This window comes from Podarcis melisellensis (assembly GCF_964234715.1).
Source record: "Podarcis melisellensis genome assembly, chromosome: 14".
Classification (NCBI taxonomy): domain Eukaryota; kingdom Metazoa; phylum Chordata; class Lepidosauria; order Squamata; family Lacertidae; genus Podarcis; species Podarcis melisellensis.
Window position 1 is genome coordinate 848,443 of NC_138546.1, and position 17,694 is coordinate 866,136.

Sequence of the window (17,694 nt, forward strand, 5' to 3'; positions counted from 1 at the left end):
CTCGGGCGGGCAAGGGGAGAAGCCCTGCAATGCGAGGCCGGGGGAAGAAGGCGAGACTCCAGAGAGCGGGGAGCCTCGGGCTCTTTTCAGAGCAGCAGCCTTTTTGTGGCGGCTCCGGGCTGCTCTGCCACCACCTGGAAATCCTCTCTCGAACTTGTTTTGTGCTGGGATTGAGAAGAGCCAGAGCCCATTGCCAAAAAGACCCAAACGCTTAAGTACACTAATGGTATCCAATATGTCATGGGGAAATAGGTTTGGATTGAATGTTCACATGGCAGTGATGGCCATTATCTCTCTCCCCCCACCCCCCATCTTTCACTTTTCCATTTTTCACTTCTAATTCCTATACGTCCCCTCTACTGTACACAAGGCGGCTTACAGCACCAAAACAGGAGCGACAAAGAACACACACACACCTTATAATAGTAAGTAGGTTAGGGATTGCTCCGTCCTTCTCTTGTTTCTCTCCCATCGCCCCTAATTTTATTTTGGGAAGAAGAAAAGGGGTGTGCACACAGGGGGACTCTTGATTCTTCTCCATTCCTCTCCCCCCCCCTCCATTTTGGGTATGGATGCCGAATGCCCCTTGCTGGGACTGACAAGTGCTGTTATGCACAGGTCCTGCTTCTGGGCTGTCCACCGACGTCTGCTTGCCCACTGTGAGTACAGGATATGGGACTGTACACTACAGATGGGCATCCCAGCCCTGCAAGAAAGCTCAACTAAGCTGGGTTTGCTGTGCTTCCTTCCCTCTTCTCCACTTCATTCCTTCACGGTTCTCCCCATTGGAGCTTTGCAGGTTGACTCTTAGGGGGAAAGGCAGAATTCTAGCCTAAACCTCTTGCAGTTTATAGGAAGCAGGTAAACTTGTTTTGGTTTCTGTTGAGTCAATAAGGCATATTAAGGATTAGGTGCTTTTTTCTTGGGATTCTGTAGAACTGGAGTGCTTTGGAAGCCATTCCTCTTTCGAAAGGTTATTGCATAGCAGTGTTGGATGTAGCTGCAGTTCCTTATTTCAGAATGCTTCTGTTTTCTTAGTGTCTGACAGAATCAATTTATACCCAGCTATTACGTGCAGACACCAAAGAGAGTCTCCTTTTGAAAATTGGATTTGGCCAGCCAGACTTTTGGGGGGCCTGAAGGGAAGGTTGGGTTTCATTAAAGACATGTTGGGATGGGCACCTCAAGAATTGTGTTGCTTAAAATAGTTAAAGTGATTCTTAATGTGGATTTGCAAGCTGTATTTGCAAGGGATTGCAGCTTTGGGTTTTCCTACTGAGAGCTGCTTCTCATATCATGAGGAGGCAACAGGGTTCAAAATCAGCAGGTCGCCAGGTGCATTTCGCACCTAAAGTTTCTCCATTTGTGAGCACCTCAAAAAGTCTGGGTGCCATTTTTTGTGCCTGGTTGACACTCAAGGATTCAGGAAATGTATGTGCTTTGAAGTCTCGATGTATATGTTAAGGATAGACAATATGTTAAGGAGTGTAACAGTAAAGAGTAGAGTATTTTGAAAATCCAAGTATGGTACCAATATTTTTATTGCAAACACCAAATTAAAGATGTATTAACAATTTCTGTTAAAATGTGATATTAACAATGTCACTTATGTGAATTGCGTATTAGTCATGCTAATAAATAAAATGTGTTACTGACCCCTCCAAATGGCAACTAGACATTCTGTTTTGGCACCCACAACCCAGGGCTTTTCTATCCCAGTTTCTAACACTGGGAGGCAAGTATGTATTTCAAAATAGAAATATCTGGTGGAGAAAAAGGTCTAAATATTAAGAAGTTATTTACTGAAACAGAAATTCCATGGTTTGAATAAGATACAGGTGAAAGTTAGAAATTCCTTCCCTTTCATTTGTTTTCTTGTTGTTAATCTTGTGAACTGTCCTGAGACCTGTGGTTATATGGCGGTATACATTTTTTTTAAAAAAAACCTATCTTGTCTTAACAGCAACTCTTGTTCCGTTTTTTGTTTCGCACTTGTTGCATTGCATAATTTGATTTTTTTACTCTAGTGTTCCTCAAAGACAGCCTTTGTGTCGAGCTCTGAGTTCTAACCATTAGAGCCACTATGCCCACACCTTTTCTATAAGGCTACTGTATCTGTGTTGAACTTGTGTATTTTCTTCAATATGTTGTAATCTCCAGTTGAAACTTTGTCTGCTGTGGCTATTTTGAGAGCTGGTATACAGTGACTAAGAACTGTGAACCAGGTCTCTGGTTAATATATTTATTCATCTATGAATTTCCTATGTGGCATTAGGTCAGGCATGGGAACCTGTTGATCTCACAGAGTGTACTATAACTCCTACAATTCCTAACCATTGCTCATTCTTGCTGGGGCTGATGGGGTGGAATATCGCCTGGAGGATAGATGGGATGTAAGAAGGCATTGTTTTCCATTCTTCGCTGCATTTGGTGCTTGTACCACTGCTTCTGTTTCGCTGCAGTTCATCTGAGTCTCCCAAAACCCAGTGTCTGTTGTGATGAAATTATGTAGCTTATTTAATTTATGTAGTTAATCTCACTGTTATTTGGTTCTTTCAATGCAAAAGAAACAATGCAAATTGGGGAGGGGGAGAGGAAGTAATCAATTATGTAGCATTTGCAGACTCAACCCAGCAACAGCAGTGAATACTGATCGTGTTCGCTGGTTTGATTTCTGTTCCAGACGTGGGATGAATAAGTGGCCATTGGCAATTTCCGCTCCTGTTTCCTTTTTTTTTGACATCCCTACTGGAGGACCTCAAATTCTTCATCTTTGCTCACTGTAGGCAAACTACTCTCTTTCAGTTGTTCTGTTTGTTTCTGCAATATAGAAATGATAACACTGACAATACCTTAAAGAATTATTGCAAGGATTACTGACAACGTATGTGAAATGCTTTTATGTAATTACTTATTAATAAATAAATGCTGCATGTAACCATGGCAGGGTGTGTGTCCTCTGTAGTTTTCAGAGTTCATGCAGTTTTCTGCACAGATGTAATACACATATGTGAAATGCGTGAACTAGCCATTGGAATCCAGACAGTGTTCAACTTCCTGTCTGTCACCTCCCCCCCCCTTTCCAACAAAACTTAAAATTCCCCAAGAGAGTGTCTACTGAACCTATCAAAAGATGACTGGCAACGGCCTTGATAGATTGTTCCTGTGGGGAATTGCCTGCCTCCAAGCCCTGTATCCTAGAGAGTCTTGCCAAATGTACCGGTAGTTCAGAAATCAGCTTCTCCTTATTTGTGTGTTCTGCCTAGTAGTGAATCCACTCCTGTCAGAAAATTAATCTTCCTATGTGCCAATATACATTGTAGTAGTAGTAGTAGTAGTAGTAGTAATCATCCAGTAGGGGAGGTCCTCCGCTGCGTTTGTTTTTTCTGGAGTGGTCTCTGGTGCATGGTTCCCCCCAGGCCCCAGGGCCTGCTCTTTTCATGCTAGCCTGGGCCCGGTAGGCTCGGGGTGTGATTTCTTGTGGCCTCCCTAGCCCTCCCAGTACCCTACTACCTCTCTCCCATGGTGGCAGCAGCAGTGGTAGCTGCAATGGTAACACCAGTGTACATTTTGAAGAAAATTGTTCAGTATCTGGCAGTGATTTATTGTATTTTTTGCCTGTTTTGCTTTCTTTTAGTGAACTACATGTTAACATTTTTATTCATTTTTATAGCTCAGATAATGATTGCACAAATATGTGACATACTATTTGCTTTGTGACTTTTCTTTGTCTCAATTATCTAATAATCTTTTAACACATTCTTTTTCAAAAGTAAAACCATATTGCAAATGAAAATTGCTTCTCCGAAGGGAGAGAAAATGATAAAAACTTTCAAAATACGTAGAAGTCATTATGTTCTCATGTATCCTTTGCTTTTCTCTACTTCCTGTCCTGCTGTTATATGGCTTTTTTCTGTTTTACAGTCTCTTAGATATCGTATTTAGGATTGCATTCTGAAGTCAAATAAGAGTTGTGATTATACAAAACACTTTGGGTGAGAGCCAATGTAATGTTAGTGTATGAAGTGAGAGAAGTAGCATTGTTGCAGAAGTAGCAGAACAGGGCAAAAAAGTACTGGTATATGATTCATCACTTCTGCATCACTTCTACTGGCCCAGGCTACCCATTGAATTTGACTGTTGCACTGTGTTAAGAATGGGGTTCTAAGTAGCAGAATGGCTATTTTTGCTTCTGGGCTGCAACAATTGGATCTTGCCCATAATGTACACAAACAGTAAAGCTGAAGTTTTTTTAAAAAAATAGAATTGTGGGTATTATAAATATTGGGTATAGTATGCAGACTCACGTAGACAGAGAGGGTTGTGCCATAAGGAGCTTACAGTCAAAGTGAATCTAGCAAGGGAAAGCAGGAGTCAAGGGTCACAATATGAGTATTTACATGTGCTTACGCTTGAAATTGGTGATATCACTCACATGAAAATTTGACGTTGCCAAAACATTTGGACCATTGGACTACTTACTGAGTACTGCATACTTAACAAGCCATGGCGTTCTAGGATCTCAGCCAGAATGCAAGGAAGTGTGTCTCATAGCCTGGCAGGGTAGGTTAGGAGGTGGTGTTCCACCACAAGAAACCCCTTTAGCCAAGTGGTGAAGAATCTCAGACCCTTTGGCTTTCTGGCCCTCAGCATTCTTTCTGAGCCAGGTCCCCTCTCCAGGCCTCATCCCTCCTAAGCACTCCTCAGGTGCTTTTGCCAGGCTAGAGTGTATCCTAGAACTGTGATGTTGCTTGTTGTATAGAGGAAAGAGGTGCATCCATTGCTTTCACCCACTTTTGTCTTCAGACGTGGACACCACTGATATGTGGTCCTGTGAAGGTTCCCCATGAGAGAATGAGACCCTTGGGCTGAAAATAGTTCCCCACCCCTTGTCAACTGGAGGTGCCAGAGACTGAATTTGGGATCTTCGTGCAAAGCATATGCTCCACCTCAGCTATTGCTGCTCCTAATTCCACTTAAGGGCCCAACTAGTTGCTTATAAATTAATATGACTACAGTGGGGTTGACGCCTGGATTTTTAAATATTTTCAAAGCATTTCCTTATTGAAGTATGTTAATGAATGAATCTTTACAAGCACTGCCTTTCACGTTGGGTTTTGCTCACTGAGATCTAGGACACTTTTCTTTTGAAAGGTGCTTAAGTTTTTTTATGAAACCAGTTGTGTGCTGATACTTGTGTCTTTGCTTTCAGTGGTAGTCTTCTCTGTCACCATAATTATGCAGATGTGATTGGAGAGACTGTGGTTAATAGAATTCTATGGCTTGTGTAAACGCAGCAGCAATAATTTATTGAGACTTTCAGGCTTCTCAGTCTTGGTAAAGCAAATCCAACACTTTAAACTTTTATAAAACAAAACATTGTCATGGTATAATATGCTACAACTTAAGTGTTTAGCATGCTGCAGAATGGTTTAAAATAGCTGTTGCTCCCTTTTGATTACAGTAGAAGCAAATTTCCAACATTTATTCAGATACTCATGGTTGATGTCTTCTGTGGAATTCTGTGATCTGACTGTTAAAGCAAAGTGTTAAATATAGTATTGCCCCTATGACTAATTTCATAGCTTAACTGGAGATGAACCATCTGGATATGCATTAAACTAAATCAATGTGCAATTTTTTTTTATGATGAAGATACAGAGATTGAAATATCACATTGCAAATTAAAGGTGATTCTCTCCTTGCCACCCTGTATTTTTTGTTCCTATTATGCATGCCAAGAAATCATTGGCTTATATATCTTTCCCCCCGCTTACATATTTTCTCTTTCAGTAGATAAGATTTAAGCATTATTAGGGCGTATGTATGTATGTGTGTTTGTGTTCCTCTCAGTAATGTATACTGTGTTGACATGAGAAGATACGAGTCATGAAGGGTAAACTATGTAGATCTGCCCTAAGTAATCAAATGGAAAGGAGGAATAAAAATAACTAGATTGGCAATTCTGTGTTTCTCAAAGATTATAACCTGTATTGAGAGAGAGGGTGGGGTGTTTGGATAATTAGAAGCATCTGAAGTATTCATTAATTATCCAAACAAACAAAAACACAATTCCTTCCTAGTATGTTTGAACTTGTAGAAATTGTCTGCTTTTCTTGTGCAGAAAAATAGCTCTTATCATTTTTTAAAAAGGTAATCAAGGGCAGCTTTTTTATTTAAAGAAAGGGCTGTGGCCTGTGTGCTATCCACTGTTTACTTTTGATGAGTAAAGCCAATGCTGAAAAGTTAATTCACTGATCAATGACACTAACATTGATTGGCCCAGACAACTTTGTGTGTCTTTTTCAGTAACAACACAGTGACAACAGGCTATTCATCTTATCTAAAATGTTACATGCATAATAAATTTCTTTCTTTAAAAAATATACTTCTTCTTTTATAAACATACAAACAGTAAACATAACGGATCATTCTGATAGAAAGTAGCAAGAAATCAGGATCATTGATGTATGGACAAGGTCATTACAATAAGGTGGTACAAGGAAATAGGTCTGGGAGATATATTTGTTTTTCGCCTTTTCGTTATGTGTAGACACACTGTAGTTAGTGTATTTTGCTAAAACTGAAAAACATTCTGAACAGATAAGTTTTGACTTCACCAAATCATTTTATTTCTTAATTACATATGCACAGTGGAAATAGCTTTGCTTAAACTTGCAGAATTCCGTTCCCTTCCCTCAGGTGGCTTACTGACTGGTAGAGTAAGAGGGCACAGCCTTGCTGTGTATATTACTAGTATTTGGATGGTAGTTGCCTAAAATGTTACTTTATTCCTTTGATAGGAAATGTGGAAGTGTACTACTTTTATGTGTTGAAATGTCTAAAAACAAATTATTATATACAGTAATAAATGCTATTACTACAGTAATAAATGCTATAAATGCTATCTACTATGTTCATTAACTTTGTTTCCAAAGTTAATGAGCATAGTATCTTAGCTTTGAGTAACAAAACACTTGATAGTATTATATGGAAACAAGGAAGAAAGTACAGTAATTTCCCACATGCGGAACTAATAAGGAAATGTTTTAAATACCACATGCTGTATTTGTGTTCTCTGTATAAGAGAATACTGATAGGAGTAATACAGGAGTAATACCTGGATCAGATGGTTAGTGACTTTGTTTGAGAATCTGTTGAACTCTATAGAGTAGAATAGTTCTGTGTTACCTTTGCCCACTAATGTTTAATCGCGTTAGAGGCCAGAATTTACGGTATGTTGGCTTATGTCAAGGGCAAAGCAAGTGCAGCAGACACAAATCCTTCAGGCTGTTTGATTCATAGCTGACCGAGTGGCATTAAGAGAAAGCTTTCCGTTTTGTAAGATACTGGTTGGGATCCAAAATGCTACGGCACAAATTCATGTGTTCGGATGGGGCATTAACTAAGGGTTTATGTTTCTCAAACAGCAGCCTCTTTCTCCAGGTCACATAGGAAACCACTTTTGAAAGTGTAGTTTGTGATAAGGCATAGGAATCTATTGTTCAGAACCCACTGCACATAAAAATAACCATGTTGGATCCCAACTGCTAGATTAACTAATGCAGATTGATTTATGCACTTATTTGTAATGTGCATAAACAAATCCATTATTGTTACAGATACTGAAATAATACACAAAGGGTGTGGTGGTAACAGCTGTGTTCACCTCGGTTGCAGCTGAAAGGAATTCTCTCTGGATCAGGCGTGCCTGTAGCATCTTGTGCCATGAACTAGAAATACCTTTTTCTGGCTGTTGTCTTGCAGTTCAGATGGAGAACTTGTTGTACTAAAGCTATGAAGGTTCCTGTAACTTTGATGTGATAATCTTTCACTATTCTTGGTCTCAAATTTGTTGCAAAATGCCATGATGAATGATATTCCAAGACTATATTATTGTAGAACCTGATCTGTGAATTCTCAGGACTAGTGTGATGTTGCTTGTGTTTTTGTATTCTCTGGTAATGATGTCATTCAAATTAGATAATATCAAATAGAAGTAAAACCTATATTAAGTGACAAAGAGAAATGGTAATACTCCTGCAATAAGTGGAATTATTTAAGGGGAAATTATTTAGTGTATAGGCTATAGCAGAGAGATACTGGCACCCATGTACAACTGCATACAGGAACAGTGTAATTTGTTTTATTAAATGGACTACCTCTTAAGTTTCAAATAACTCATAGCAAAATGTTAGGATGGGGGAGAAATGACTGGTGAAAAGTATTATAAAACACAGGTAGGGAACCTCAGACCTGGGGGCCAAATGTAGCTCCCTGGGACTCTGTCCCAAGGCCCCACCCTTCACCAGCCCTGCTCCATGCCTTCTCTGAGTGTTTTTCCCTGACTGGAATGTAGGATATTGCTTGCATGAGTGAAGAAGGGTGTGTGTACAAACTCTGGCTTTTGAATGACTGCAGGTTAGGTAAGAGTTTCATCTATTGCTCTTCCCACTTCTCTGGCCTTGCCTACCACTGGCATTTGTCTCCCAGAAAGTTGGCCTTGGAAGAATGTGGACTTCGGGCTGAAAAAGCTTTGACAGCAAGTGGGAAACCTGTCTGATAGTCCTTAATATGGTAATTCAGGAAGCTCTTTGCAGACTGACTGACAATGCAGTCCATGTCTATATGGAGCTAAGTCCCAGCGCATTCAGTGGGACTTATTCCCAAATGAGTGTGTGTACGTTTGCAATCTAACTTATCCCAAATTGCCTCAAAGCCCCATGACAAATAAGCTGTGCCCATTCTCTCTCTGAAAATGCAAATCTCAGCAGTTTTCTGAATGTACCTATAGCACTAACTCATGGATTCATCCTTTGAAAGATAAAGAGCAGAAGTAAAGAAAAATACTGTATGATAGTTCTTACATTAGCCAAGATAGAGATTAACTTTAGATGACTGATGAGTATGTATACTTCTTTTCTTTTAGTGGTCAATGAAAGTATCTACCCAAGAGTGATTTGCAAAGTTTTAAGAGAGACAGTTTATCAGTCCTGAAATTGGGAAGCCCATGAGACAGATTTGTATGGGCTCTACCAAAGGGTCTGCGTGAGTCTTTTGGTGGTACATGGGAATATGCACCCTCATCTGAGGCCATGAGCTATTTGTCCCTTTCTCTAGTTCTAGATAGGTTCAAGTGATGCCTGTGGCTTTATAGCTGTCAAAATGAGAATGTGGCTCTGGTCTTTCATATGTGTTCATGGAATGATGGAGTCCAGGAAGATCTGTGAAAAAGCCTAAACTGCATGTGCCTAGGTAGTGCTTGGTGATGACCACAAATAGCCATCTGTTCAGTGCGCTATAATAATATCCCCGATTCATAACAATTTGTGACTGAAATATTTAAGGAAATTTATGTCGCACCTAGGCTTTAATTATAATTTAGTTCTTCAACCCACATGTTACAGCATAAACGTATATGCTTTATTATAGTTAGGAAGATGCATATATGTACAACTCTGATTTATGGCAGGTGTGGAGACCAATCTTGCGTAGACATCTGTGACTTAAATGAATTCTACCTGGTCTTCTCAGTATTGTAGTTGTGCAAGGTGGCTATATCTGGGTGGATGGAGCAGCCAAGTAATTTCGTTGTCCCTGAGAGGGGGCAATGACAATAAAGATATTATTATTATTATTATTATTATTATTATTATTATTATTATTATTATTATTATTGTCTAGTCTGATACAATGTCTGATACAGTGTGAGCAGTCAAACCAGGAAGGAATTTAACCAATTTCCCATGTCATCAGAGCCAGTAAACTATAGTTAATCAGCTTCAGAACAAGCCAGAATCCTAATTCACTGTTTGAAGGAGATTTTGGATTGTTTTGAAGCTGGTAACAATGGCTATCAATTTGGATGAAAACTGATGCAAAAGATTGTTGATGGAAACCAGAACTACTTCATTTTTAAAAAATTATTGCAGTCCTAAGTGCATTTACTGAGCTCAGTGAGACATACTCTAGTTAGCATAAATGGCCAGGAATTTAAGACCTAAATTTGTTGCTCAACTCAGAATGTTTTTTCTGCTTTTTGTTCTGTTATGGCTAATAACTAAACAAAATTATTATTACCCACTTTAGCAGAGGCGTGCTTAAGATAGTATCAAATGTGTCTCTTTTCAGTCTCTTGGGTTGTTGAACTTTTGCTGTCAACAGAAGATTTTTGTTCGTTTGTTTCTTTTGTCAAGCCATCATGTTTATATATTTAATTGAGATTAACCATAGAGAATTACTCCTCTGTTTGTCCTGCTCTGTGGTGCAGCAATTCTTGACTGAAATGTAAGAAAAGGTGAGGTTCAGGCTGTACTCTGGGAAACACAGAACTCTGAGGTTGCTGCAGCAATGAACAGGCTGAAACTGAGCCCTTGTATAGCAATAGCAGCTGGTGCAGCATGATTGTTAGCAACCCCTATGTGGCAAGTTGCTGCTTGATGTAAAGGGGTCCAGCCTCCTCCAGTAGTTTCTAACTGTGATACAGAAGTGGTGGCACAAGTTGTCATGGGTCTTCTATAGTGAAGTCCTTAGAGCCAGAGGATGCCAGTGCCACATCCTCTGTCTAGAGGCACGGGGTGCTGGTTCTGCAGCTTCCTTGCATAGAAGCACTTCTACATGCCCTTCTCCTTCAGGTTTGGAGTCCTTGCCACCACCACCTGATTAAGAAGAATCAGACTCCTGGTCAGAGGCGGAGTTAGCGGCTCCGGCACCCAGAGTGGCGCACATGCTGTGCCTGCAGGGCAGGTTAATCGCCCACGGTGAGTGGCGAGTGTCCTGGGGGGGTGCTGCCCGTGGTGAGCGTCCAGGGGGGGCGATGTCACCCCCCCTCAGGGATGACACCTAGGACAGACCGCACCCTCCTTCCTCTGCCAGTGCTCCTGGTCCCTGACACGTGTGTGTGTGTGTGTGTGTGTGTGTGTATGCCACTGGAGAAACCATGATATTCACCAAACAGCCTGGAATCCGAAGCATTTCCTGAGTAGAAGTCTGATCAAATTGGAGCACTTCACTTCCAAACTAAACCAGAGCAGATCTGAAAACTATTCCAAGATGATTGCGAAAGAAGAGACGAGGGAGAATGAATTAAAAAAAAATTACAGAGAAAGCAACATTTTGATTTTTATCTTAATGAGAATGAATTTAGAAGTTCTCAGATGATAAATGCAAGTTCATCAATACCAGTCTTTTTGTCATAGTAAGGGCTTGGAAAACCCATTCATACTGTCCCTTAGTTAGATTGGGAATAAAATTCCAAAGGAATTTCCTCTCCAAATTTGAGATTTTTCTGTACAGTCACAGTAATTGTTTCGATTACCCTCTCTCCAAAAATTACCAATGTCGGACATTGTATGAACATGTGTTTTAAAGAAGCATTGTTCATCCCTATTACATCTCCATCAGTTAGATGTCTTAAATAGCCCTTTCCTAAACATAGTCGATTCCAGAAAATTCTAAGTACAGTCGTACCTCAGAAGTCAAACAGAATCTGTTCCGGAAGTCTGTTTGACTTAAAAAACGTTTGGGAATCAAGGTGCGGCTTCCAAATGGCTGCAGGAAGCTCCTGCAGCCAATCAGAAGCTATGTCAGACGTTCGGGTTCCAAAGAACGTTCGTAAACCGGAACACTCACTTCTGGGTTTGCAGTGTTTGGGAACCAAAGTGTTCGAGTCGCAAGGTGTTTATCAACCAAGGTAGGGCTGTTTTTTTTTGTCGTTACGCATTGCTCTTCCCTCCTAAAATGATTACTCTATAGCCTTTCCAGGTTTCATTATAGAATGTAGCCTAATAGCCTTAAATGGCCTCTTTCAGTTGTCTCTGTGAGTAAAATGACAACCTGCAGCTTAAGGTTGCACTCCAAGCCAGGGAATTGTCAACTCTCATAATAAATGAGCTGAGAAGGCATTAAATATTTTAACATTTCATGGTGATACAAGATAAAGCTTGGGATTTTATCAGTGCTATTGTGTTATGCCTGAGTGTCCTAAATCTTCAGTTTGGTTGTGAGCAAGAAGAATGGGCACAAATATTATAGATCAAATAGTTCAAAACCAGCAAGTGAATATTGGCAGACTATAATCCTAGTGGATAACTATCTATGGTAGTAGCCAAAAATCTTTTCCACTGGGAATGTTCCAAACACAGTCCAACATTTTGTATGCTTTCTTATAGCTTGGATAATATGCCTGCATATATATGTCTGTGTGTTTTGTCAGTCAGCTCTGGTGTCTGTCAGTGTAGGCCTGTGTAAACAGAGTATTAATTCAAATTTGAAGTCATTAACTTGGCTGTTGAAATAATGCTGTCATATTTGAGGAACAAAAGTACAACACATAGACTGACACAGCTTCAGTTTGAATAAAAGCCCTCTTTCATAATAGTGTGTGCTGTTAACTCTGCTACCTTATAATCTGTGTAGTTGATTTTGCCTGAGATTTAAAACTCCTTGGAATAGTGTTTCTTTAGGTGTAAAGTTGTAAAATATAGTTGAAATGCAGACTGTAAAGAACAATTGTTTAAGGACAGAAATATTCCGTTTGTTCTAGCATAGAACTTGTAGAATATCTTTTGAATGGGCAGGATAACCCTGTTACAGGTTGTATTGGTAGAACCATTTGCCACCCACTGACTTGGACATTCACTCTTAATTAGCTAAGTACTCAGTGGTATCTGAAGTGTGCATGCACACTAAAGCTCATACCAAGAACTAACTTAGTTGGTCTTTAAGGTGCTACTGGAAGGATTTTTTTGTTTTGTCCATACCCCCCTGTTTTTCAAAAGCCAAGCCATAGACCCCCTATTTTGAAATTTTCTTTGTGGTAGTTTTTGTTATGTTAATGGTGCCACAGACCCCCTGTGTCCACGGACCACCAGTTCGGAACCACTGTTCAAGATGAAGAACAATACACTTCAGTTGTGCTATATCTTTGTGGAGCAACTGTTGGGAATTGTTTTTGATCAATCAGTTTAATAGCATAACAGTTTGGAAGTCTTTTCTTTCACAATGTTTCTCCCAGTGGAGAGAGGTAGAAAGTGGAGTCCCCCAAGGATCCATATTGGGACTGGGTTTACAGGTGCCGAGTAAAATGCAAAGAAGTGTAATTTCACATTGCTGCTGCTGCTGCTGCTGGCATCGGTCTGTCTTGGGAGACAATGGAGGAATGCACTGATGTGTGTGTGTGTGGTGTCAAGCTGTTGGATGGTTGCAGCTACCCTCATTCTGACCATAGGGTCATATTGGACAGCTAAATGAAGCTATTAGCCCAGCTGCTGCAGTTTGTGGAATCTGATATGAAGTATATCTGAAATTGATATAGGGGGGAAATTGGAAGGTTAAAGAGTTTCTTGAACTGCATAGCTGTTGATTATTCAATGTGTAGACCTCAGAAGGCATTTTCACTTCAGTCGTTTTCATATAGTAGAAAGTGCTTGTTGGTGTCAGGCTTAAAATGCTGACCAAAGTTAATGATGTGGTAATAGTGTAGAACTAGGACTTGGGAAGCAATCAGATTTCAACTCTGTCCCAGATTTTGTCTGTGACCTTGGGCAGTGCATGCCGATCCTTAATTTCATTGGCCTGTATGGGTGGTTGTGCAGCATTGCATTGAATTACAGCTTTCAGTAAGCTGGAAGCGTTAGACATGCAAAAACATTTTTGGCAGGTGAAATTCAGCATGGAATCTCAGTTATGCGTGCTCGTGGGAGGAAGGACACAATTCTCCATACTTGGAGTTTGCTTCTTTGTTGTGCAAGCATTTAAAGCAGCTTGCTCTTAAAAAATGATTCCATGGATCTTTCCCTAAACTCTAACATGGTTTATTGAATAACAAAGGGGTTGCTCTCAGGCAGTTGAAGAAAGTGAATAATTAACAAGTATATCCCTAGCTGCATGTGAAATAAACTGTTCCGCAGGGAAGGTCCTCTCAGTAGTGCTCTGAGGAAGCCCAGGAGGAGAGCACTTTAGAAGTCTGGGTTCAGTTTGTATTTCTGATGCATTTCTTTGCTGCCTAACTTCATTGCACTCTAAAGATCGCTTCATTTCATTAAAAGGGACAATAGATTAGGTTATAAAAATTGGAAAAATATATCATCAAATCGGACCATAACAACTTCTGCCCTTATTTCATGGTCTAGGTTTTTTTAAAAAAATGATATAGGCAGTTCAATCAGACACTGTTAAGGGACAAAGATCAAATAGGAATAGTGCAAATGACCAGTGGGGGTTGGGGGATGGGACACTGTAGACCTGGTCATCCAAGCATCTCATGAAACCACAGAGGTTTTGCTACTTTATTGGGTTGTCGTCATTTTTGTTTTTATTATGTATTTTGCTGTTTTTTTATTGTGATCTTATGTTGTGAATCACCCTGAGATCTATGGGTATAGGGCGTAGTAGTAGTAGTAATTATTATTATTATTATTATTATTATTATTATTATTATTATTATTATTTTATCCAGCCCATCTGGCTGGGTTTCCCCAGCCACTCTGGGCGTTTTCCAACAAAAGATTAAAAATACACTAAAATGTCAAACTTCCCTAAGCAGGGCTGTCTTCAGATGTCTTCTAAACGTAAGATAGTTTATCTCTTTGACATCTGATGTCACCATCATCAAGTGGTATATAAATTTTGTTAAATTACAAAAACAACCTGAACTTAAGGCTGTTGTAGGTTTTCCTATTTATTCACCTTTGTATCCTGGCTTTTATTCTGTTGCAGATCCCCATATAGCATACATGTGGCTCTCAGGCACCACCCATTTAGGCACAAACAACTTAGTAGACATCTTTTTAGCTTCAGCCTTATGTAACTTCAGACTGTACTCAGGGACTCATGGGTATCTGTTGACTGATTTTTCCCCCCTAGCTGTTTGAAATTTGAAAGTGAAACATTTATTCTAGTCCCACCGATGAGAGGCATGGGGGTAGCGAGAAACAAAAGCAGCATCTTTTAGGTTAGCAGGATGCTTTCAATGGCTTAGGACTTAGGTTGATAGTTGGAGAGGTAAAGATGTAGCAGAAAGACTGCTGGCCTTGAAGAAACCAAATCTAGGTATAATGTGACAAACTGCCTTTGGGCTACAGCCTAGCCACTGTCTGGCATTACATAGACAGTAAGGTCATATCTAGGGCGACATTTGGCTTTCAACATAGTGATATATCACCATATAAACATTGTAATATACCAATAGGTAAAGGTAAAGGACCCCTGGACGGTTAAATGCAGGCCTCATCTTGCTTTTCAGGCCAAGGGAGCTGGTGTTTGTGCACAGACGGCTTTCCAGGTCATGTGGCCAGCATGACTGAATCGCTACTGGCACACAGAGGACTGTGATGAGTGCCAGAGCGCACGGAAACGCTGTTTACCTTCCCGCAGCAGCAGTACCTATTTATCTACTGGTGTGCTTTCAAACTGCTAGGTTTTCAGAAGCTGGGACAGAGCAACAGGAGCTCACTCCGTCGCGTGGATTTGAACCGCCAGTCTTCCAACTGGCAGGTGCAAGAGGCCCAGTGGTTTAGACCACAGCACCACCCGGGTCCCCTTTACCTCTGCTAATATATGACAATTTCTGAAATAAGGATGGAGCTAGGTAGAGGCATTGGCTGGTTTCACTGTTTTTCCCACGTTGCAATTTTTGCATAGCACACACACATCATGATTCACAATATATTGCCAGGTCAAAAATTATGAAACCGATATCACAATATTGACTTCAAACCAGTTTTGGGTGGTATATTGTTATATCTCCCAGCCCTAGTCATATCCGTGTGGTTTGTATTAATTTCTTGCAGCAAAAAAGGCAGAAATTAGGATTTAATAGGTGCATTCCTGACAACTTTATCTTTGTCAGGAATGCACCTAATAAATCATATTTTCTTTATCTTGACCTACTCTACCGGTTGGGTTTTGTGGCAAAACATTGACATTGGTTTGCAAGTGAGCTGATGGGAAATGCAGTTAGGATGAAATAATTTTATGCAGCAACTGCTGCTGCTTGTTTTATTTGCAGAAGGGGAGCTGTTAAAAATAAATAAATCCTGTGTTGCAAACATATGAGTATTTTACCTGTAGTGGAATGTTGTATACACAGTCATATATGTTCATGACTGAAATAATTACTGTTGTTGCAATGGTGCTAGGGCATTCAGAGTACATATATATCATACAAAATCATGTGACTGAGAAGGGACTGTTTATCAGATTTCTGCTAAAGCTTGAACTTGGGGCAGTGTGCCATGGGATTTAATGCAGCATATGGCATGCAGCTTCAGTCTCCGGGTTTTCTCTAAATAATATTCAACTGTTTTGGAGAAGTAGCTCAGTTGTATTCATTGTACTTGCTATTTAAGCAAGTGTTTGTGACCACCACTTTGAGCTGTACAGTGCTACTGTACAGATTTTTGACTCAGAACACAGAAATAGCTTTGGGAATATAGCTTTTTGTTGTGAAAAGATTTTTGCTGCTAGAAAAGATTTTTCCTCCTAAATAGGTCACTGATGATCCCTGAGTTGGGGGAATTGTATGTTATGCAGATTTGAAAGCCATTAAAGGAAGTTTTGATGTACTGAGATAGCTTCAACTGAGATTAAGGAGCAAGAGACTTAGGAAAAACTAAAAATAAACATTTCTTGGAATGTAATGAGGAAGTGCAACAAATAAAACATCTTTAGGTGAAAGATTGCAAAGAGGATAAAAAAAATGCTGAAGTATTTTCAGTATATTCCTTAGTTTTCTCTTTTGAAAGTACGAATAGGTGATTTTTCTGTTTTGAGTTTCCCATATATTAATTTTTTCTTGAAGTAATTTAATGTTAACTTCCAAATTTTCTAATATCGAACTTCCACCTAGTACAGTGGTGCCCCACAAGACAAATGCCTCGCAAGACGAAAAACCCGCAAGACGAAAGGGTTTTTCGGTTTTTGCGTCGCTTCGCTAGACGATTTTCCCTATGGGCTTGCTTCGCAAGAAGAAAGCGCATAGGGAAATCTCCGGGGACCTCTTTTAAATGCTGGCGGTGGGGAGCAAAGCATTTCCCCCCCCCCCGGCCTTCAGAAGAGGTCCAGGAAGGCCGGTGGGGGCCGAAAGGCTTTACTCTCCACCGCCAGCATTTTAAAAGCGGTCCGGGATAGCAGGGAAGCGCTTCCCGCTATCCCGGACGGCTTTTGAAGGCAGACGGGGGGGAGCAAAAACTTTGGCCGCCCACCAGCATTTTAAGATCGCCTGGGACAGTGGAGAAGTCTCCGCTGTCCCGGGAAGGCAGGCGGGGTGGAAGCAAAGACTTTCGCCCCCCGCCGGCCTTCAGAAGAGGTCGGGGGACAGACTGTCCCCGGACCTGGTCTGAAAGTGGTTTCCATAGGAACACATTGATTGATTTTCAATGCATTCCTATGGGAAACCGTACTTCGCAAGACGAAAAACTCGCAAGACGAAAAGACTTGCGGAACGAATTAATTTCGTCTTGCGAGGCACCACTGTAAATATAAATGAAGCATGGTAAGCATACCTAATGCTGTGGCAACTTTCAAATATCTCTTTGAATTTGGAGTTGTAAGCATATACTAGGTAGTGAAATTTCAGTGGCTAAGAAAGTGGGGGAGAGTAATTTGAGATAGAGTCTATCATCTGCTTGATATATTCATGGTACCACAGCTATTTCCATGCATCTAAGGATTTTCCCCACATTACAATGACCC

The 17,694-nt window shown here is 40.4% G+C and overlaps 1 protein-coding gene across 3 annotated transcripts in view; it reads left to right on the forward strand.

Moving 5' to 3' along the window:
- Positions 1-17,694, forward strand: part of SMURF1 (SMAD specific E3 ubiquitin protein ligase 1) — a 50,439-nt gene that overhangs the window by 290 nt on the left and 32,455 nt on the right. The window lies entirely within an intron of this gene.